Source organism: Rattus norvegicus, chromosome 10, assembly GCF_021556685.1.
Source record: "Rattus norvegicus strain SHRSP/BbbUtx chromosome 10, alternate assembly SHRSP_T2T, whole genome shotgun sequence".
Lineage (NCBI taxonomy): Eukaryota > Metazoa > Chordata > Mammalia > Rodentia > Muridae > Rattus > Rattus norvegicus.
The window spans coordinates 76,533,825-76,556,260 of NC_141543.1; the positions used below are offsets into that span (position 1 = coordinate 76,533,825).

Consider the following 22,436-nt stretch of genomic DNA (forward strand, 5'->3'; position numbering starts at 1 on the left):
TAATATGCAGAGTCCTATTCTTCCAGCTGGCCCACAGCTGCCTTTTACCAGCACACTGATATTCTCAGAGCAACTCTTCCTCCCTGTGTCACCCCCAAATACTGGGGTTTAACCCAAGGGTCTAGCACTTCAGGTTTTAAGAATCTCACAGTGGCCCTACTATGCCCCATATCCATCATTCCACCTGGAAAACCGTGACTCAGAAGCAGCCAGTGTGTCCACCCCTGGGCATTTGGATTTACTGGACAGCAGCTATCCGTTGGCCTGCAACTTCTCCTCTGGACATTGACCAGCTTCTCAGAAGAATACCTTTCTGGCCAGGAGCCTTAATTCCCTTCCATGAAGCCTGGCAGCCGCAGGAAGACAGCAGCTTGGGCTGTGCTCCCTTCTCCAAAGTCCACAAACTGCCAAGGCCAGCCCACATCTGGGCTGGGTCGAGAGTGCCCACCTCACCCGGCAGCCTTGTCTCTTCCAGACCCACATCAGACTCTACCTCAAGAAGCTCGGCTGCCTGGCCTATTGGCCTTCTTCCATGCCTGGAGCTCCAGGGGCCTTGCCCCAGCGGTGCAGCTGTGGATCAGGGCCCTGCTCAACTCCCAGCTCCCCGGTTTGCAAAGCAAACTTCAGCCTTTTACTATTTACCTTGGCAAGTCCAGGACCGGATTGATGATCTGTAAAGTGGATTTGTTATTTGGCTGTTTGCTTTGGCAGCTCTTGAAAGCGCTCCACTGATTACAGCCCCAGATGTCATTGCGTACATTACCCTGCTCTATAACGGGCTCTGAACACTTTAATTTAAACTACAAATACTATTAAGCTTTTTGCACCTCTTCTGCCTTTACTTTCCGTGGGTTAAATATCAGGACAGACAGCCTGCGCGCTCTGAAACTTCCTCTTCATCATGCTGGTTAGCCTCCTCCCTTGGAGCACTTGAGGCTCTCCTCCTGCTTTCCATGCCTCCCCCAGAAGTCCTCCTCCCATCTCCATCCCAGCCCAGCTATCCTGGTATCAACTGTGGTAATTTTTACCTACAGTGGGTCTTAGTCTAGTTTGGAAAACACACACCACCCCAGCCCTGTGCACCTTGTATTTTGTGCTGTTACGTCCATTCGCAAGGGTCTTCTGCACCCACTATTCAGTTTAGCATCCCTGACCACTCCTTACAAGCAGGAATACACCACACCATGTTGCCCAACATAAAACGCCCCAGCAGGTGGAAGACAGCTTCATGCCTGCTGCCCTCAAAGCTGGCTCTGTTGCCATTCTTTGTCTTTATTTAAATCCCTCACCTGAGTGGAAGGAGGAGGGAGCCATGGTCAGGTCTTTAAGTAAGGCCATTACTGGTTCATATATCTTGGGGGTTATTGGTAAAGAGTGCTGGTGTCCTGGCTAATGGTGGGACATATGACTCCATGTTCTCCAAGGTAATTGCTTCTTCCTGTTGTAAATAAACCATTAGCCAGGGTCCTCGCCTCAGGAAGCAATTTAAGGCCCAAGGGAGGTGGACAGAGAAGTCAGCTTGCAGCCTCCAGGATGGAAGGCTCACCTCTGCCCACGGAATGCCACTGCCCCAGGACTTCCCCCTGGAGCAGCAGAGGACTCCTAACCATCTCTCTGCCAGTTCTTGGCAGACTCCCTGCTGGCCTTTGATTCGCCAGGCTCTATATGAACTGCTTCCTCTCTGAAGAAGACCACCATTACTTCTAGGGTGAAGATGGCTGAAATCTGGGGGGAGGTGCGTCTCTCTTTATGTTTTCTTCTTTGTTGCTCATTCCTTAAAAGTTCTTCACTATCCAATCTCTTCCCTGACCTGTTTTGGCTTTAAAATGCTCACAGTGTTTGTGGATGAAGCTTGTTATATATGGCACATAGTTTTAAAGACAAAAAAAAAAAAAAGAAATTAAAGTTCACAGCTAACAGAATGCCTATGAATTCTGCCCTCACTTTATACCTGGAGAATTTGGGACGATGTGAAGCGCTGGCCTCAGTCCATTGCCTCTTCAGAGCTAAGACTGAGTTAGCCAGGCCTGGCTGGCTCGGGGCAGCCTCTCCCCTTTTGCACTCAAGCTCTTGTATGTTTGCTCTGCGTTTTGACCTGGGAATCACAGTGTCTTCCCCATGTCTGAGCCCCTCCCCACTAGGCCGAGTCACCCTTGATGTGGTTCTACAATAACTAGCCCTGGACCCAGCTTATTACAGGGGCCCAGTAAGTGGATGTTGGATGAATAGCCATCAGTGCACTCAGGTGGTTCTGATTTTAAAGGACTCTCTTTCCTAGGACAGTCTCTGTCAGGGGCATTCAGGGAGGGGGACATGAACACTTTCCACTTTGAACTATTTCAGACGAGCAGGTTAATCCACTTCGTGAGTTTACTTTAGGATAGAAGTCATTGCAGCCCTTTTTTGGCCAAGGCTCTCATTCTTTTAAACCTTGACTGTAATAAGCAAATTGGGCAGATTAAGGACATACTTAACTGCCAAATGGTGTTCTGAACTGTGTAAAGTTACCCAGGGCTTTATTTTGTTCTTTTTCTTATATAAAAGATCGTGTGGGTTCTCTCTGCTTTTTTTAGCTCTTCCTGTTTTATTGTGTTTGAAGTGTCTTGTGGTGACCTGTTGGGATTGGAGTCTTCCATATGGAAGTGTTTCTTTAACTTTTTAATCATTTCTTTGGGGAAGGAGAAGGTTAGGGGTAGCAGATGTTTCTCTAGCATTGTTGGCTGAGTGGAGGTAGGGCTTTCAGGGTTGAGTCGGGCTCCACCCAGGCTAACGGAGGAGGCCCTTCCCAGGGTAAGAGACTACCATCGCCATATCCCTGGCAAGGGGCGGAGGTTGTGGAGGGGGGAGCATAGCACCTGCCATCCGCACCCTGTGACTTTTCCCTTCCCTGAAGGGTACAGTTTTGCTCTAGGACATTGACGAAGCTGTGTGCCATTATCATCTTCAGAACGGGAAGGCTGACTGGGGCCTTGTCTCTCTCCACCAGGGCTTTCCCATTCCTCTTCACACCACACTTCTCAGCCAGAGGCTAACATCTTGATCTCAAAACAGAACATTGCAAAAACTGGTGTGATTCTCCCATTTCCTCCTGTCCTTTTGTACACTGCCTCCTGGTGTGGTTATTCTGAGGAACTTGCACCAGTCGGTCATCCATAGTGCTTGGCCTGAGCCCACACTCCAGTGGTGGCAGTTACCCCTTTGTCCTTGGTCTGGTTTACTGCCACACTCCTGGTGTCCACCATCCTCCACCTGCAGGGTACCCTAAGAAGCCAGTGAAGGAAAGGCCTGGCTCAGTGAGTAAGAACCAGACACCGGGTCACATCAGATGTGATGGGAGACACAGTCTAAAGCATCTCAGAGTCCTCTGCATCTGGATTCTTTGTCTTTTGTGTAATCCTTAGTTACTATAAAAGTCTCGTTTTCCTGAATGTCACTGTAACTACTCATGTGGCTCAGGCACCTTTGGCTTTCTGATACTGTGCCGTCATCGTCAAAACCAAAGCTTGGCAGGGAAACTTGGGAATCTCAATTCTTGGAGAATGGTATCTCTGATCGTACCTCTGTGACTATACCCAGTTTGGGCTGATCACAGAAATAAAGCAGATTGAGCCTCTTTAGCTCTTCAATGGAAGGCCACCTAGGAATAGCAGGTGCTGCAGGCATAGAGAGGAGATAGGTATAGTATGAGGTAGGTGCGGATTGAAGGAACAGGCAGAGGAGGAGGGGAAGAACACTAGGTAAACATGGAGTCCTGGCAACCTAGTAAAGACTCCACTTTCAGATGCACACATAACCTGCGCATACACCCAGTCAGGTGAGAAACTGCTGCGGGATTTACAAACACAGCAATCAGTCACTTAGGAAGAGTAGATTCAAGAGAGGTAGAGGCAAGAAACTTGGTTGGAATGGATTCAGTGAAAGAAAGGGAAAAGAGAAAGGGAGGAAAAAAATCTTAGCAAAGTCAGCTTTCTCTTTAAAGGAATTTTCATTAGAGGAAGAAGAGACATGAGGCAGTAGCTCATGAAGAGACAAGGAAATGAGGTCAAGACAGCCTCTTTTTATTAATGGAAAGAATACTAGAATATTCATGACCTATTGTCATAGTGGTGGGGCCTAGTGCATCTGTGGAGAGGTCACCAAGGTGGAGAACTGGACCCTAACAAGGAGTGGTAGTAAATGGTATAATCTTATGATACGGGGCTTAAAGTTGGGTCAAAGTAGTAGTAGTAATAGTAGTAGTAGTAGTAGTAGTAGTAGTAGTAGTAGTAGTAGTAGTAGTAGTAGTAGCAGCAGCAGCACCAGCAGCAGCACCAGCAGCAGCACCAGCAGTTGTTGTTGTTTGCTTTGAGATAAGGTCTCTCTATGAAAGCCTTGGTTGTACTCAGTATGTAGACCAGGATAGCCTCTGTGATTCTTCCTGGAACACTGGCCAGGGCCAGTGCTCTACAGAGTAAGTATCATAATGTTTCTAGAAAATGCCACCCAGAACAGCAGACTAAGCCTTCTATTGAACCCACCATTGTATATGGGGCCATGGTGGCCTCTAACAGACATCTGCAGGATTGCCCCTGTTCTCTTTGTACTAATGAACCAACACAATGATGCCCAACTTAACAGGAATGAGATCTAGACATAGTTTCAGGTGACAGGGAAACGCACCTGCTGAGCCTGCAGTGCCAGGGCCCCAGTCTAAGCCCTGATCCTGACTGGCTGGCCCATGGAGTGAAAAGCTCCCTGAATATGAACGTGCACATCAGCCATACCAACTCTTAAAGCGCTGAGACAGGGACCCCAAGCTCAAGACAAGCCTGTGTTACACAGCAATACCCTGTCTCCAACCACAAAACAACTAGAAAAGCTCCCCAGCTGATGGATAGCCTCTCGGGAGAAGTATAGGCTGAGAGGCTCAAGATGTATCTCAGTGGTGGAACACTGGGCAAGGCCCTGTCTCAATCCACAGCACTGCTACAATAGTAACAATTAATAGTTATTACTAATTACTAATATTAGTAACTAATAATAGTAATTGTTGAGTACAAGAAGTACTGATTAAAAGCAATGATGATAGCTCATGCCTACAATCCCAGCACTTTAGATCTGAGGTGGAGGATCACCAGGAGTTTAAGGCTAGCCTGTGCTACAAAATAAAAACAAAATGGAGTACCAGTTGTGCAAGTGCATGCAGAGATTGTGTTCAGCAAATGGATACAAGAGCACCGACATTCCACTTCAGTCCCCTCCTGGTTCTGTGTGATCAGATGTCTCCCCTGACAGATTCTCTTCTCAGCATTATCCACCAGGGACTTGTGATTACCCTCTGTCTAAGTCAAAAGCTGCTTAATTCCTCTAAAAACAGTGCCAGTTGGGCACTCTGCCTAGAAAGAGAAGTGAATCTGTGTCAGTGTGTGTTTTCAGCTCAGCCTCCATGGATGCCTCTCCAGACCACCCCACCCAACCCTTCCCCTTCCACAGGGTTTGGGGGTCTGGGGTACCTGGGTGCTGAAGCAGGTCATTCTACCCTGACTTGGATGCAGGCTCATATGCAGTTGACCAGTTGAAATGTGTGTGTGGAGAAAATTCTTGCTGGGCCGTTAGGCAAGAGTCTGTAATAAGGTTCCTTCTTAAGGTGACTTAAGCTGGACAGCTAGGGGGCAAGTATAGGAAACTGAGGACTGCACTTTTTGGTGTAACCTAGAGGGCCTCACAAGGAGCCCTTCTATAAAGAGCCTGGCGCTCTTTATGAAAGCTCTTTACAAAGCCAGCAAGCCTTCTCTGCTCAAAGGAGCCTGTGCTCACGTGCACCGGTCACCCGATGGTCTAAAAAGCCCAGCCAATTGTCACTTCTTCCTTCAAGCTCCTGTGCTGAGAGCTGCAGCCGTACATGTGACCCCAGTGTGACTCTGGAACCCTCTCAGACTCAGTTGTCACCTCACCGAGACTCTTTTCCCCTGTGTATGGATATGGCTGTTGTGTTGACATGTGGAAACTGTAATTCTCTGAGACCAATATACAGGCGTGAAAGGCAGTGGATGCTAAGTTTTGGGGGCTATTGCAGAGAGCTGGCAGGTGCGATACCTCTCCTCTCATGGGGTTGATGTTCTAGAAGAGAAGGTAAGCCAGTGGGGCCAGCAGAATGTGTGTTCACTGACATGCACACCTGTCTTAGGGTCTTACTGCTGTGAACAGACACCATGACCAACATGAGTTTTATAAAGGACAACATTTAATTGGGGCTGGCTTACAGGTTCAGAGGTTCAGTCCATATTATCAAGGCAGGAGTGTAGCAGCATTGCAGCATCCAGGCAGGCATGGTGTGAGAGGAGCTGACTTCTACATCTCCACCCAAAGGAAACCAGGAACAGACTCAGCATCCCCAGGCAGCTAGGAGGAGGGTCTCCAAACCCAATCCACAGTGACACACTTCCTCCAACAAGGCCACACCTTCTAATAGTGCCACTCCCTGGGCCAAGCTTATGCAAACTATCACAACACCTCACCTAACCCCAAGGAGGTCAGAGATGGCCTCCCAGAAGCAACTGTTTCCCTAAGATCAAAAGAAGAGCTCCGAGGAGCTGTAAGGTGGAGGGTAGCATGGTGTTTGGGGGGCTTACCAAAAGGCAAAGAGTGTGACAGATGAGCCTGGTGGAGTTCCCAAGGAAGCCAGTGGCCATGGCAAAGATGGCCTGTCACCAGTCCAGTGTTTGCCACCCAGGGTGGATATTTTCTCATTATTAACTGAACACACACACTCTTCCACCCCTTACAAAGGAAGTCATGGCTACTCTCTCCCTTCTCATTTGGACAAGACTCAGGGTAAACTAGATTATGAACCCTCTGCCTAAGGCAGGGGCTTGCTGCTGCCATTATTGCCACAATCTTAGGATGCCACTTGGCTTCACACAGCACCAGCTATTTGATGCAGAATGGAAGTGACAAGGGCACAACCCCAACCTCTGCAGAGCGTGTTCATTGGGAAGAAGAGGTGGGCAGAGAAGCCCTGTGGTGCCCTGCATCCTTCCCCTACCTCCTCCTCCTCATTAGTGGTGACTCTGCCATGCCCAGTTGGTCACTGGGAGATTCTTCAGGGGCTGTGTTCTGGGTTTGTCACTCCTACACTGAGTCACTTTTAAGATGCATGGACTTCTGAATCTTTAAAAGAAAGAACTAGAAAAGAAATCCCAAAGGCAGTTAGTTGGTAGGTCATCTGCCAAGAATGAAGAGAAAGCAGTGACAGGTTTGGGGGGCTTGGAAAGAGGGGGGGGAAATACAGGAGGGAACTGGCCAGAAACAAATGGAAAGACTAAATAAAGGCTGGGAACAAGCAAGGTCCAGCTGATAAATTTCTCATGGCGCCAACTGAGCCAAGTGCGGCTTTCCTCTCTCACAGCCCTACAGCCCTGGAGCAGAGCAGTGGAGCTCTGTGGTGGGATGGCAAACACACCAGGAGGGAGAAATGATGCAGACGTCATGGTTCCAGATTTACCAGACTGTCTGGGAGGCCTGAACTCTGGGATGTAGTTAAGGTTATACTGTAGCTGTGTTGAAAACACCGTGACCAAGACAACATGGGGAGGAAAGAGCTTTCTTAGGCTTATACTTCTGTATCACGGTTCATACTGAAGGAAGTTAGGGCAGGAACTCTATTAGGCCAGGGAACCGGAAGCAGGAGCTGATGCAGAGGCCATGGAGGGGTGCCGCTTTGGTTTGCTCTCTATGGCTTACTCTGCTTTCTTATGGCACCCAGGACCACCTGCCCATGGCTCACCCCAATGACAGTGGGCCAGGCCTTCCCACAGCAATCATTAATTAAGAAAATGCCCTACAGGCTTGCCTCTGCCCAATCTTCTGGAGACTTTGTCAACTGAGGCTCCCTCTTCTCCAGTGACTCTAGCTTGTGTCAAATTGACATAAAACCAGCCAGCACAGATTGAAAACCAGTCAAAAAGAGAAAGCCAGTAGATTGAGCAGGGAGGGCTCTCATGGCTGGCTAGTTCAGTGAGGCCAGACAGTATTATTAGTAAGAGTAAGGAAGTGACAGAGCTGGATGAGTAGGAAGTTCCATGAGGAAAATGTGGGATTTCTAAATTTACAACAACGACATGTGCCAATTGCACATGTCAAGATCCAGGTAAATGACCTGCTGTAGTGGTGGTGACAGTCATTGGTGTGTGGAGAGCAGTGGGTTTCATGGCCACGTTTATTTCTTTCTATTGCACTTTATTTATTGTGCGTGTGTGTGGTAGCTGTGCCTGTAAACACGCACGTGCACCACACACGACACACTGTGTGGATAGGTCAGAGGGCAACTCATAGGCGTCAGTTCCAGGGATCGACTCAGGTCATCAGGCTTGGCAGTGAGTGCCTTTATTTACTCACTGAGCATCACACTTCCCTGGCAGTTGTCAGGGATGGTTGAGGAGGTGACTATAGTGGAGGTGCCGTGTTCCTCTTTGAAGTCAGACTTAGAAGGTCTACAAAGGCCAGTGGCAAGGAAGGGAGGCACTGGTCCCTTGCAGATGTGAATGAACACTGAGCCTCTCCGGATTGGCAGACCGTCCCTCAGGAAGAGGTGATGTAATTCACAGTGCATTTGTATTCCCTTGGAGAAGCAAGTCCTTTGATTGATGGACCATTTTAGTGTAATTGAAAAACCAGGGAGAAATGTTCTGTTTAATGCCTGTGAAGAAAACTGAAATGCCCATAGCCTCTGAGTTGTCTCTGCAGACCTGAAACAGAGGATGTCACAGGTTACCATATGTACCATAGGGAAGGAGCCCAGTGAAATATTTACTGGATCCCAGACACTTTTCTGAGCCCATGTATCTAAGTTCTAGTATATTTTGCTATTCCCATTTTATAGATAACAAAAATGAGCCTTGAGAGATAAGGATTATCCTAGTTACGTGATTCGTAAACGATAGAACGAGGGACCTGGAAGCCCAGCATCCATCCTTTCCTGGAATGCCCTGCCAGGATCTATAGAACTTGAGTCAAGTAGAACATGTCCCTGAACCCCACTTGTGCCACATAGAGGGCAGTAGGTAGGGACATGCGTAGGCCAGTGGCAGTGGGGCACCCTCAGGAAGACTCTCAGAGGAGCTGGTGCTTGGGAATGAGTCTTGAAGCTGCAGCAGGCGCCTTGTCTGGTCCCCTGGCACCACCTCTCATACTCCCCTGAAATTCACTTGCTCTGGTCTCCTCACTGTGTGCTGCCTCAGGCCACACAAACAAAAAACAAACAAATACATATATATTTATATATATATGTATATACATACATCATACATAATTAAAAAAACTTTCCTTCTGTATAAAACTGTTCAAGTGCTAACTTTTTGGATCCTGGTGTCACAGTGCTCTTACCCTCTTCTTCAGGATGACAACCTTGATTTCTTCCTTGCTTTCCCTCTGCCAGCTGCCAGGAAACAAGGCTGCATGGGAGACACAGTCCTAAAAAAGGAAAGAACAGATGTCGCCCTTCAGGGACTCGTGATCTCCTGGGAAGGATGGAGCAGAGACTATTTCATGGTTCTTGCTCCTGTTCCTAATCTGTGACTGTTATCAAAATCCTTACAGGCACCTGAGGTGTTTACGTTGATTCATCTACGGGACAAAGTAGAAATCGAGGCTACAGTACTCTGGGGCTGCTGGAAAGCCTATGTCAGCCCAGAAGTGGGAGGCTCCCCCAGTTCTTCCAGGTGATCAAGAATGGAGAGGACTTGCAGGGAAGAACATTCCAGATGCAGAGACAAGGAAGGGGTAGAGTGTGGAGAGCCGGTGGGGCCGGGGCTGTTCTGAGAAGCCTTCTTCCTAAGGACAGGAGCAAAGTGTTCAGATTTGCATCACAGAAAAGGTCAGTGCAACAGCTGAAGGGAGAGATTGGAGGGAAGCCATATTGACTCAGCAGGAGGCTAGAGTAAAGACTGTTGGGATGACCCCAGTGATGATCAGTGTCTAAGGTCAGGGCTACAGAGAGCAAGAGATGGACTTGAGAACAGGAAGAGCCAACGCAGTCCTGACCACAGATGGCAGAAAGGGGGTATTGGGGACAGTGAGGAGAGCAGTGCCAGACACCTAAGGAGGAAGGCAATAGTGAAGCTACCCTGAGGCCCCAGGTTGGAGGTGCCTGTGGGCATTCATAGGGAAGGCACGTGCGTCTGCAGGCACATATTTGGAGCCTAGAAGAGAAGCTCATGAGAGACAATCTGAGAAGTCTCTTGTATGTAAATATGTGTTGCTGTAGCATTGAAATGGGAGTGCATCCAGGAAAAGTGTGCATGGGGAAGAAGAGATCCATAGTAACGGCTTTTCCTGTTGCTCTGACAAAATGCCTGGCAGAGTCAACTTAACGTCCGTCATCACAGGGGAGTCAGGGAGGCAGGGGCATGAAGCAGCTGGTCACGCTGTGTCCACAGTCAGGAGCCAGAGCCGTGAAGGCTGCCGTTCAGTACCCACAGTGAAGGTGGGTCTTCTCTCCTCTGTGGCAAGCCTAGAAATTCCTTCACAGACATGCCCACAAGTTTCTCCCCCCCAGGGGACTCCAGATGTCTCCTAGTTGCTGTATTAACCATGCAAGTATGGCTCCCCAGAATCACAGAAGCAAGGCTTTAAGAGAGGCTTAGGGGCAGTGAGAGAGGAGAGCCAGATGGCACAGAAGAAAGGTGGGGTAGTCCACAGGTCCCCCCAAAAAGCCTGCTTTTCTTTACAGTATGCAGCTCTTCAAGGGACCCCATTGTGCCCCCTAAGCTGCGATGACTGCATTAAAAACACCCGTGGGCTTTTCTAACCTCAGAGGGTTTTTTCCTATCTTGTTTTCTCTTTCTATTGTACAGAATCTTGTGTGGCCCACAATGGCCTCAATTTCACTGTGTAGCTGAGGATCAGCTTGTGCTTCTGATCCTCCTGCCTCTGCCTCCCAAGTGCTGTGATTACAGTCATGCACCACCATGCCCAGTGGCTTGGCTTTTCTCTTTAAGGAAGTCTAGGAAAGGTGCCCTGGACCAGGGGCCATTTTACAATAACCTGGGGGCACCTGCCAGCTACCCAGATCACTCCCGCTCTCCAACCTGCACACAGACACCACTTGACCTTTCCAATGTGGAATTCCTTCCAAGTTATGGAGAATTCTCATGGCCTGTACCAGTGTCAGGAATCCCTCAGACACTTGGAGATGGACCTGCAGGAGGGTTCCAGAGAGAAGAGATATTCAGGAGTACAGCAGAGATCCCACACGTAATGACTGGCCCTGTTCTACCTCCGTGGAAGTGTACAGGCTGGTGCCTCTCACTGCCCTCTGGTGTGGACAGTCTGCTTGTCCACTCTGTCTTCTGAGTAACAAATCTGAACATGATCCAGTGGTTCCAAAACCAGGCACCATATGTTGAAAAGCTAACTGTAAGAGAAGTGAGGAAGAAGTGCCGTATGTAGACAAAGAACACTTTTGGGTTGTTGCCATGGAAAACCCAGGCTCAGTTTGTTTACATGTTTGAGGCCTAATGTGCTCAGTGAGCCTAGTGGTGAGTTCATGAAGTATGCCTGATTCCTACTCTCTTAGGGCTCCTGTGTAAACAAAGCCTTTGTCTTCACTAGGCAGAGAGGTGGGTCTGAGGGCCAGCTCACATCTGTAATCATAGCACTCCCGAGGCAAACACAGGAGGATCTTCATAGCCAGAGGCTACAAAGTGGATTCCAGACAAGCCTGTACTACAAAGCAAGATGCCACTTCAAAAATAAATCAAACAGGCAAACAGTCTGGAAGACGTGCCCAGTGTGTGCAACTGCATCTTGTAAAGTTCATATAGTGCCCTGTATTTTTAATGGTTGGGCTAAATAATCCTTTCCAAACATCTGGTATTAGAATCTTGTCCTTCCCTGAAAGAGCTGAAGGGGCTCGAGACCCCATATGAACAACAATGCCAACCATCCAGAGCTTCCAGGGACTAAGCCACTACCCAAAGACTATACATGGACTGACCCTGGGCTCCAACTGCATACATAGCAATGAATAGCCTGGTAAGGGCACCAGTGGAAGGGGAAGCTCTTGGTCCTGCCAAGACTGAACCCCCAGTGAACGTGATTGTTGGGGGGAGGGTGGTAATGGGGGAAGGATGGGGAGGGGAACACTGATACAGAAGGGGAGGGGGATGTTGGCCCGGAAACCGGGAAGGGGAATAACAAACGAAATGTAAATAAGAAATACTCAAGTTAATAAAGATTAAAAAAAAAAATCTTGTCCTTCCAAGATGCATGGAGGCTAAGTTTTACTTATTTTAATAGAGCAGGAAGACTGGACCTATGGAATAGAGAACTCAGGAATGTACCCTTAAAGAGATATAAGGATTTCCAGGAGCCGGGTATGGTATCACAGGCGTGTATTTTCTGTAGCTGAGAGGCTGAGGCAGAAGGATTTGTGAATTGGGAGCAGACTGACTGAAGAGTGAGCCTAAGGCCACCCAGCCTGTCACATTCCGAGGACCATAATGGTCCTGAAGCACTTAAATGTCTGCATTATTTAGACTTGTGAAGAACTAGTCCTTCTTGCCCAGTGGAGAATTCAAAGGTTCCAGGAGGCTAGTCTACTCCAGGTCCCATCCATGTAAGACCAACATTCCACTTTCCCCTCCTGGACTGGCTGAGGCCTGTGCACAGCAGCAAGTCTGTGGCCTCATCACCACCTCTGTCTCCCCAGAGGGTCCACCTCCACCCCAGTGGTCTTAGAGGCAAGATCTAAGAAGGTGCCTAGTGAGGAGAAGTGGTTCCAGCTGGATTGAAAGGCTCTGGGCGGCCTCCATAAGGGCAGGCCCCAAAGGCAGGGCTGGATAGGCAGCGATGTTCCTTCCACACAACTGTGCATCCTGAGAGCAGGGATTCACCTTCTGCATCGGAGGATTCCAGCGCTGGTGCCAGGCCTCCTAGAGGCTGGCTGAGGAAGGTTAGGGTCAGTTTGCAGGTTTGTTGACCAGTGGAGGGGTGTTTCCACACTGCTTTTACCTACTTTTCTCCCCGCAGGCTGAGGGATGGCAGGAAGCTATTTTAGTAACTTTTTAACCTAACAGCACTTCTAAAACCCGAATGAAATATAGGAAGAAGTTAATTCCTTCACCCAGCTGTTTCCCCTAATTCAAGGTTAGATGGCAGGTCTGTGTCTGATAGAGTAACATGAGGTCTCCAGGCCCTCCTGGGATGCCTTGGTGCCCCTCTCCTTATGGATGAATCTGTTCTTCCTCTAAACCATGGCATACCTCAGATCCAAAGATGAAAAGATAGATAGGTAGCTACACGCCAACAGTCATTCTGGGCTGACTGTAAATCTGATCTTTGCCTAGATGTAGCAGAAACAAAATATGTTGCTTCCTCCTCATGGGAGGAACTGGCATTTTTTTTTTTTAAACAAGGAATGAAGGGTGCGTCTTCTGGCCTTTTTGAACTGGCCTCTTAGAGAGGAAAATGAATAACATCCTGATTGGCCTCCATGGGACAGAAGTGAGGGGAAGCAGCTGGGGGAGTGGGGGTGGGGAAGGGAGGCTCTGGCTTAAAAAAAGTCTTTACCCACAGAAGTCAGACTTGGCACACAGTGAGGCCAGTGGGCCAGGGGGAAATCATAACCAGGTTCACACTGTAGTTTGGGCATTTTTCACACGTACTAATGAAGTGAGCTTTTAAAGGCTCTCGCCAGGCCTGTGAGATTTAGCTGGGGTTACTAAGTCTCCCTTTAAGCAAGAAGGCCTGAGAGGGAAGAAAGAGAGATGACAGGAGTCTTGGCTCATACTGGGTGTGCACACAGACAGCCACGAGCCCTGTCTGAGGCCTGTACCTGAGCACAAGGCGGAAGTTCCCTGGTTTGCCTAAAGAGAGTGTTAATTGAGGTCCCTGATACTTGGTTAATGCTCAATACTCAGGCCTGCTACAGGGAGCCTGAGTTGAGCCTGAACCTGGCATAGGAGGACAGAAAGGGAGACCCATTAAATGTCACCTGAAAAGCACTAACCTGATGGGCCCAGGTCTGCTCTCAAGACAAACATGCCTGTCCTGCCTCTGTCTCAGCCCGTGCCCATCAACAAGAGGCCAAGAGCTGGTAATTACTTCATGGGAAAGCCAGCTATGGTGAGATACACACTGAGTCTCCAGCTTTAGTGTGTGCTGGGTGCCCTAGAAGGTTTTTTGTTTTGTTTTTGTTGTTTTTTTTTAAGACAGGAACTCATGTAGCCAAGGCTAGCCTCAAAAGTCACCATGTGGCTGAGGATGACCTTGGATTTCTGGTCCTCTTGCCTCTACCTCCCAGGTGCTAGGACTACAGGTTTGTGTCACCACATCCAGTTTATGTGGTGCTGAGGATTCAATCCAGGGTAGGACTACTTACAAGCCAGGCAAACACTGCACTAAGCTACTTATGCAGAGATCATATGAGATGCAGGTTCGTGTACAGTAAACCTGGGTAGGATCTGAGGTGGTTCACTCCTCGACATCCCCAAAGTTGTTTGTTTGTTTGTTTGTTTGTTTGTTTGGACCCCAGATCTCACTTTGTAGCCCAGGCTGGCCTCAAACATACAATCCTCCCCCATTTCTGTCTCCTGAGTGCCAGAATTACAGATCATCACCTCCATGCCTGGCTTGAACGTTGTCTAACCAACCTCCAACTACCACAGATCCCTCTGCAGTGGGTGGACCACACTGGTGGACGGCACAAGACTGGGTTTCTCCATCACAGGCCCTGCCCTACCCTTCACTTTCCTGAGGTGGGAACTGAAGACAGCTTCCTTGTCTCTCCCCGGGCCTGGGAAAGTACTCGGTGAAGGGCACAGGCTCGAGGGTGCAGCAGGTATTGTTGTCATTGTCACAGCCTCTGTACTCACCTGGTGCATTCCCGCAGCCTCTCAGCTTTTTTCCCTACGCCCTCCCAGGCCTCCATGCCTGGATAGCTGAGTCAGTGTGACCAGCCAGAAAGCTTTGACATGTCAAGACAAGAAATGACAGTTCCCAGGTACTAGCTGTTTCAGGCATGGAAGGCCTGGAACTCTGCTTGTGTGATAATTCAAGAAATCCCAGACTGAGCCCCACACCACACCCATATGCAGCCAAGACCAAGAGGTGAGCTTGTCAGCGACGGTCCTGTAAGACAAGGGCCCAAGCAAGTACCTGTCAGTCATCAGTCTACCCAGTGATCCAACTTCTGCCTACCTCAGGTGGCTACTGGGAACCTCACAGGTGATTTCTGAACTACCATGCTAGGTGAGAAACGGCCCAGAAACTTAGTATCCTCATCTGTAAAATGGAGCTGACAGCAGGGTCAGCATGTAGAGGAAGCTGCAATGATTTCAGAGTCCAGGTGAGGTCATTATGCCAAAGTGTGAGGTGTCATGAGCAACATTGGTTCCAAGTACCTTTCACATACTCTGTCTCCACTTTTTGACCCAGTCATCCCAGCCCCAGGAAACACCCCTCTGTGCAAACAGAGCTGCCTGTGGTTATCTCTGCACAGGTCCTGGCACCACTCCTTTGCAGTCTCAGAAGCAAAGAGCTGCTCTAACATTCTGCACTTGGCATGTGAATAGCAGACCAGGTCAGGTCTCCTTCCTCCAAAGCCCTTCACTGCCACTCAGAGTCTGCTTCCTTTGCTGTTGTTGTTGTTGATTACTTTCTCACTTGGTTGTTTGTTTTGAAACAGAATCTTTGGCCAAGACTAGCCTCAAAGTTTAACATTCCTGTGTAGCCAAGGATGACCTCAGATGCTTTCGTGAGCCTCCTACTGTGCACCCCGGGCACTGGGATTACAGGCTGTGCCACTAGGCCCTGTTTGTGCAGGAGCGGATCTCAGGGCTTCTTGTTCAAGGCAAGCTCATCGCTAGCACCAGGTTCACTTCAGCTTTTTGCCTAAGAATGAGGGCATTGGTAGGTTCAGATGGCAAACTGAGGAGGAAAGCTGACCACAGAGAGGCTGAGGCAGGAGGATTGCTTGAGCCCAAGAGATCTAAGGCCAGCCTGAGCAACAAACCAAAACCCAGGTTCAAAAGAAAAAAGAAAGAAGAGGAAAAAGAAGTGCTGGGTACACTGAGGGAAGTTGTCTTGTTTTGTTTTGTTGACAGGGTCTCTCTACATAGTCCTGGCTAGGCTGGAACTCACTAGTAGACCACGCTGGCCTCAAACTCATAGAGATCTATCTGCTGGGGTCACAGGCATGTACCACAATACCTGGTTGAGAACACAAATTTTAAAGTCTATTTTATAGTTAGGTAACTATTCAGACTAATGTAATTCAAAAATGGCTGGGCCTCACACCAGTCAACTCTAGTACCTTCAGCAGCACCCCAGACCTGTCCCTTCCTGCAGGACAGGCTCCTCCCTTCCTTTTCATCAGCATTGCCACAAGCTTACAGGGGCAAATGACCTTCCCTCCATTTCAGCAGCCAGTTTGTCCACTGTCCCTCCCAGGCCTTTGAAAACCATTCCGGACAGGCAGCACCCAGGCCTTGCAGAGCCAGGCTTACAGACAGCCTTGAGGAAATAAGAGAGTTGAGGGTTCTCAGAAAAGAGAGTCAGCAGTCAAATACAGTCCTAAAGGACAAGCCACCATGTCTGTGTCTGTTGGCTTCCCACCTGAAGTTGTCACAAATACCTTTTTCTTTTTAACACTTTATTTGGGGTTTGGGGGAGTGCCATGGTATGCTTATATAGAGGTCGGAGACCAACTAATATAAGTTGATTTCCTCCTTCTACTATGTGGGCCCCAGGCATTGAACTCAGTTTATCAGACTTGACAGCAAGCACCCTAACCTGCTGGGCCATCTTGCCTGGCTAATACTGATGATTTTCAAACATCATCCTTGAGTAATGGAAACAAATTTCTCAGCTCCAGGTTTCACCTCAAGAGTTTCCAGCTGAGCACTTCACATCAGCCTTGCTGTAGGGAACAGAGATCATAACCACTGCCCAACTACAAGAACCACTTTCAAACGCTGGAATAAGGTGTTGGGGATTTAGCTCAGTGGTAGAGCGCTTGCCTAGCAAGCGCAAGGCCCTGGGTTCGGTCCCCAGCTCCGAAAAATAAAAAAGAAAAGGAAAAAAGAAAAAAAACCGCTGGAATAGTTTGAAAACTCTAGGGGTGTGGCTCTGTGGGGAAACGCTTGCCACCAAAAGAGGAAATAAAGCCCCTGCTGGCGCCACTGCAGCTGTTCTGTCACAGGCAAACACCACACTGTGGTGTTAACGGGACCGCTCCTCTGACCCAAGGGGAATCTAATCAAGAGTCTTAGTGGGGGAAGTACAGGCTCCAGGTGGGCCTGGAGTCAGAATCCTGGCTGGACCCTCACACCTTCTACTTGTCTCTGCCTCCGCTCTTCAGTCTGTATGTCGGAAGTCATGGTGTCAGTCTCAGTGGTTGGCATCCTCTGAGATACAGTCTACATAGAGCAGCTGCCTGTATCTACCTCACAACAGGTCAGCAAATGTTCATTCTCTCCCTTTGATACCTCTCTGACCCAGGCCTTACTCTTTGCTATGAGAGCTGTCCTAGGAAATCCACCTTGCTGTCCTGAGAATACATAGTTCTGAGAAGTTTTTCCATCCAGGGAGTTGCTAGGTTCCTAAATCAGCAGAGTACCCAGCCTTGCTATAGAACCTGTGAGTGACATGGTGGGCACTGACCTCCATCTCACCAGCAGACCAGAGCACACAAGAGGAAATGTTGCCTTTGCCATCTAGCTTCCAACTCAGGAAAAAGCCAGCAACTGCCTAGTTTGGAGAGCTCTCTGTTCTCTGCAGCCCCGGACTGTCTGAGTCCAGAGCCAGTGGGGAGTCTGCACTGGAGCCATGCTGACAACTGCTCTCAGCCCATAGGCCAACAACAGGGGCTCTGCTAAGAGACAGAGTGATGTGTAAAGGGCTCATGTTCCTGGCTGGTCGTTGTTTCCTTGGTAGCTGTGCCTAGGTGTACAGAGGATTGGGGTAGGGGACAAATAGAATAAAGGGCTTCTGGAACCAACTCCTTCCAGAGTTGTTCTGGCGCTCTCTGATCTGGCATATGAAGTTTGTACAAAGGTGGAAACAGTTTTTGCCATTTTTCGGTGCAAGTTGGTTCACATTCCTGACACACTTTAAGAGAAATAATGTGTGTACACAGGAGTGAGTCAACATTGCGTGCAGCCAGCCGTGGCCACTGGGAGAAGAGTCAGCCAAGGAGCTGTAAGCTCACCTGCCTCCCACTGAGGCAAGCCCTGTGCAGGAACTACCAGGGAGGCAGCTCGGCAGGTCCAGGCCCTCCCTCACATGCTTAGCAGCCTCTTGACCCAGCCTGTGTGCTGTTCTCAAGCCAGTTCTCTCTTCAGCCATTTTCCTGATTCTAAAAGCTACAGGAAACACATGTGAAATGGTGGAGAGCAGATAACAAAAGCAGCTACTATCACCCGACCTGTCCAGAGGCAGCCGCGCCTAACCGTGTCTTAATTCTTATTATTCATTATTTCATTTTGTTCTAATTATGTGTGCCCCCCCCCCTGCATGCGTGTGTATTTGCGTGTTCCAAGGTGCTCTCAGAAGACAGAAGAGGGCATCAGATCCCCTGAAACTGTAATTACAGAAAATTGTGAGCCACCATGTAGGTACCGGGGCTTGAACATAGGTCCTGTGGAAAAGCAGCCTGTGCTCACGATCCTTGAGACATTTCCAGCCTCAGTCCCAAGTTCTATTTATTTACTTACTTGCTCACTTGTTTATTTAAAACTTTAAGAAGCTGTTGGGTATGGTGGTGTACACTTTTAATCCCAGCACTCAGAGGCAGGTGAATCTCTTGTCAGTTTAAGACCAGTGAGTTCCAGGCAAACCAAGGCTACAGAGTGAGGCCTGTCTTAAAAAAAAAAAAAAAAGAAAGAAAGAAAAGAAAAATCTAGAAATTTCTGTTCTCATTCTCAGATATGAATGACCTAGATGACCATTGGATGTGAGAGACATGGCCTCCATTAGAGCAACTCACCTGCCCTCTTGAGCCCCAGGCAGATGGTCTCAGTGAAGTGGGGTACACATTACCCACCCATGTGCTCTGACTCCCCATCCAAGCCTCCTGCTGTGCACCTCACACATCATCAGTCATCCTCACTGATATGGGTACCACCTGCCTCAAAATTGTTCCTCAGACTACTTGTCTTCTTACCTGAGGGGGGTGTGTCTGCTCAGTTATCTGTCTGTCCTCACTCCATCATGTTGAGGCTGGAACAGACTACCCAGCCCATGAGCATTCCTCGATTCCCCCATCTCTATGTCCTCTCTCTTACTGTGGGAATCCTGGGACCATACGGGGGCTCTGGCAACCTCACGTTTGTATGGCAAGTGTTCTACCCACTGGGCCATCTCCCCGGCACAAAGATGAGATTTCTAAATAAGGTCACATTTAGAGTCTGCAGCTGGACATGTATTTGGGAAGATGAATCTGCAGTAGGTGAAGCTTCCAAGATCGCCGCCACTGGGGAGATGACTTCCCCCGTCACAAAGTGAGAAAGTAACAAGAATTGGCATTGGAACCTGGGTCCTCTGCTTATCGTGCACCTTTAATTTGTTAAAAACGCAGCTGTTGCCCCATTGTGCTTGGTTGTGTTATCTGCCTCGTAGGAAATGAGATTTGGTAGCTATTACCCTAGCATACCTCGGACATCATCTCACCATTGCTCCATTAGTGTATTATTGACAGTGACATTGAAGCCATTAGTGCAGATGGGAATCCCTTAGGTGGGAGTCAGTCCATTCATATGGTGACACTCACAGGCATGGGTGACTTGCCTAGAGTAACCAGAAAAGTTATGGGGGAGTTCTGGTTGGAACAGTTTGAGTCAAAATCTCTATTCTAACTTTTAACATGCAGTGTCATCAGTATTGCAAATTATAAACATAGCCTAATTGTCCTAGTGACTACTCTGTGTTAATTCACCATGCATCCATCCCTGTTTAACAGTGCCCGTTAGATTCCCCTGTTCAATTCAGCACACCCAATCCCAACCCCATAAATGTGGCCACACCTGGCAGGCTGGTCCATGAGCCTCTGACCAGCAGCTTATCCCTTCTCGCAGTAGTTTTAGGGACCTCTAAGGATCTGTGCAAAACAGGAAGATGCACCACCAACACATCTGGCGGTCAGTGTTAGCGCTGGTGTTTCTTTACCACGCTGGTGTTTGGGGGTTGGTTTGGTCTGGTTTGGTTTGATTTTCTTTTCTCTCAGTTCACTTCCAAAGCTGGAAGAGTAGATTTTTTTTTTCAAAATAACCTAATGACCATAGCCCAAACTCCACAACCAAGTGACTATACATGGGACTCACATGGCTTACATACGTTCGTGAGACATAGCAGATAGCTGGAGTCCAGGCCTCTTTGCTGTGTAGCACATCTGTCCGTGTGTGTGGATCACACAGTCAGTTGTCATAGAGGAGGTAGGTTCAGAGAAATGTGTTCACCATCGGATGGTTTGAACATCCTAAGCCTACTCATGCAAGTCAAAGTAGCACACACAAGCCGCTCACTGGGGATTGTCTTCCCCACTCCTTATTTGGGTTGTTTGTTTGTTTGTTTGTTTGTTGTATGGCAGGATTTTGCTGTGTGGTGCAGACAGGCCTGGAGCTCACAGTGATCCTCTGGCTTCAGCCTCTCAAGTACCAGGATTACAGGCACAAACTCTCATATCTCTTGGAATTAGGGGCTACAGTAAGCACAAGCTATGGGAGGCTGGTGCTTACAGAACCACTGTTATCTAGTGAACTTCCTTCATTAAGTAGAAGTATGCTCTCTAAAGTAGCAATGACATATGAACGACTCACAGCTGCTCGCTCTTGCTACCAAGTGCTACACTGCACAATTAACAATTGTCCCTCCTTGAAGTGTCCTCACTGTACATGGTTCTGTGTTACAGAGGACATTGCAATCCACGCATATAATATCCTTAGATCCTGTCCTGCCCACTCTTGCTCTTTTAGCTCTTCTGTAGCCTAGGCTGGCCAGGAAGTCATGGCAGTCCTCCTACTTCCGCTTCCTAAGTGCTGGAACTACAGGCACGAGCCCTGTTTGCATCACGCTCTGGGTAACAGAAAGTGTAATGGGTGTGTGTGCTTTTACGACATCCCCACAGATCTGTACATGACGCTGCTCTGTGATGATGGCTGTGTCACTTGATGATGAGCTGTCCCGTTCCATTAACTTGTAGAACACCATCTTCTACGTTGTAGGCATGTGAATGGAGTTCCTTTGGGAGCTGGCCTAAAGGATCAAGAAGAAAGGATAAAATCCTCATATCCTCTCACACTACCTCCCCTTCTATCCTGAGCCACTCTGTTCTAAGTAACATACTACTGACAGGCTAAAAATATGCTTGGGGACACAGCTAGTAACCAATTATATTAGTCACAGTTCTCTGGGGGATAGAGCCAATGAGAGTTTATATAGATAGGTAGGCCACCCTGAGTTTGTAAAACCCAAGAACCTGGGAAGAGCGGCCAGCACAGGCTGCCAAGCTGGGAGCTGCAGACAGACACTGGGCCTCCCCCGGCCTGGTCCTTTCTGAGTCTCAGCCTCAAGTCCTAAGTGCACAGAGAGCCATGGAGGAGACTGCTTTCTCTTCCCACCCACTTTCCACCTTAGTCCTTCCTCCTCTTTTTAATCTCAGTTCTGTCTTCTGCCTGCCTTGGCCCTCAATGATGAGGCTCTGGCACTCAGGCTGTCCACTCAAGTGACTGTCACCTTTCCCAGGTGAACATGATCACTCAGATCCCAGATCTGTTGAAGTAAGCCTGACCAGTGAAGTCTGGACTCCTTGGGCTCTAGAGGAATCCAAGCCCCCAGGAACTCGTAAGCTATCTGGAAGGACAAAGCACGTAAACAACATGGGGATGTAGACGGCAGTGATCTGTTGGCTCCCCAGATTAGCCTGAGTCCACACAGGAGCGTCAAGCTAAACATCCTGAAATCACTTGCATGATGTTTATATGCAAACCTACTACTTTTTTCCAGTGCTAGAGATCAAACCCCAGAGTCTCCTGTAGCTCACATTAGACAGGCATTCAACTACCTGGCCACATCCCAACCCTACAGGTATATGTCTGTCTCCCCTCCTTCATCTATGTATATGTCTGTCTCCCCCTCCTTCCTCTATGTATATATCTGTCTCCCCTCCTTCCTCTATGTATATATCTGTCTCCCCTCCTTCCTCTATGTATATGTCTGTCTCCCCCTCCTTCCTCTATGTATATGTCTGTCTCCCCTCCTTCCTCTATGTATATGTCTGTCTCCCCCTCCTTCCTCTATGTATATGTCTGTCTCCCCTCCTTCCTCTATGTATATGTCTGTCTCCCCTCCTTCCTCTATGTATATGTCTGTCTCCCCTCCTTCCTCTATGTATATGTCTGTCTCCCCCTCCTTCCTCTATGTATATGTCTGTCTCCCCCTCCTTCCTCTATGTATATGTCTGT

The 22,436-nt window shown here is 48.5% G+C and overlaps 1 protein-coding gene and 1 long non-coding RNA gene across 25 annotated transcripts in view; one reads left to right on the plus strand and one right to left on the minus strand.

Moving 5' to 3' along the window:
* The window catches only part of Bcas3 (BCAS3, microtubule associated cell migration factor), a 459,006-nt gene that overhangs the window by 408,214 nt on the left and 28,356 nt on the right, over positions 1-22,436 (plus strand). The window lies entirely within an intron of this gene.
* On the minus strand, positions 7,261-21,228 carry LOC148003020 (uncharacterized). The gene is made up of 4 exons (XR_015631899.1): positions 20,298-21,228; positions 11,089-11,176; positions 9,364-9,450; positions 7,261-8,726 (listed from the first exon to the last, which is right to left on the minus strand). It is a non-coding gene; the product is annotated as an uncharacterized LOC148003020 (long non-coding RNA).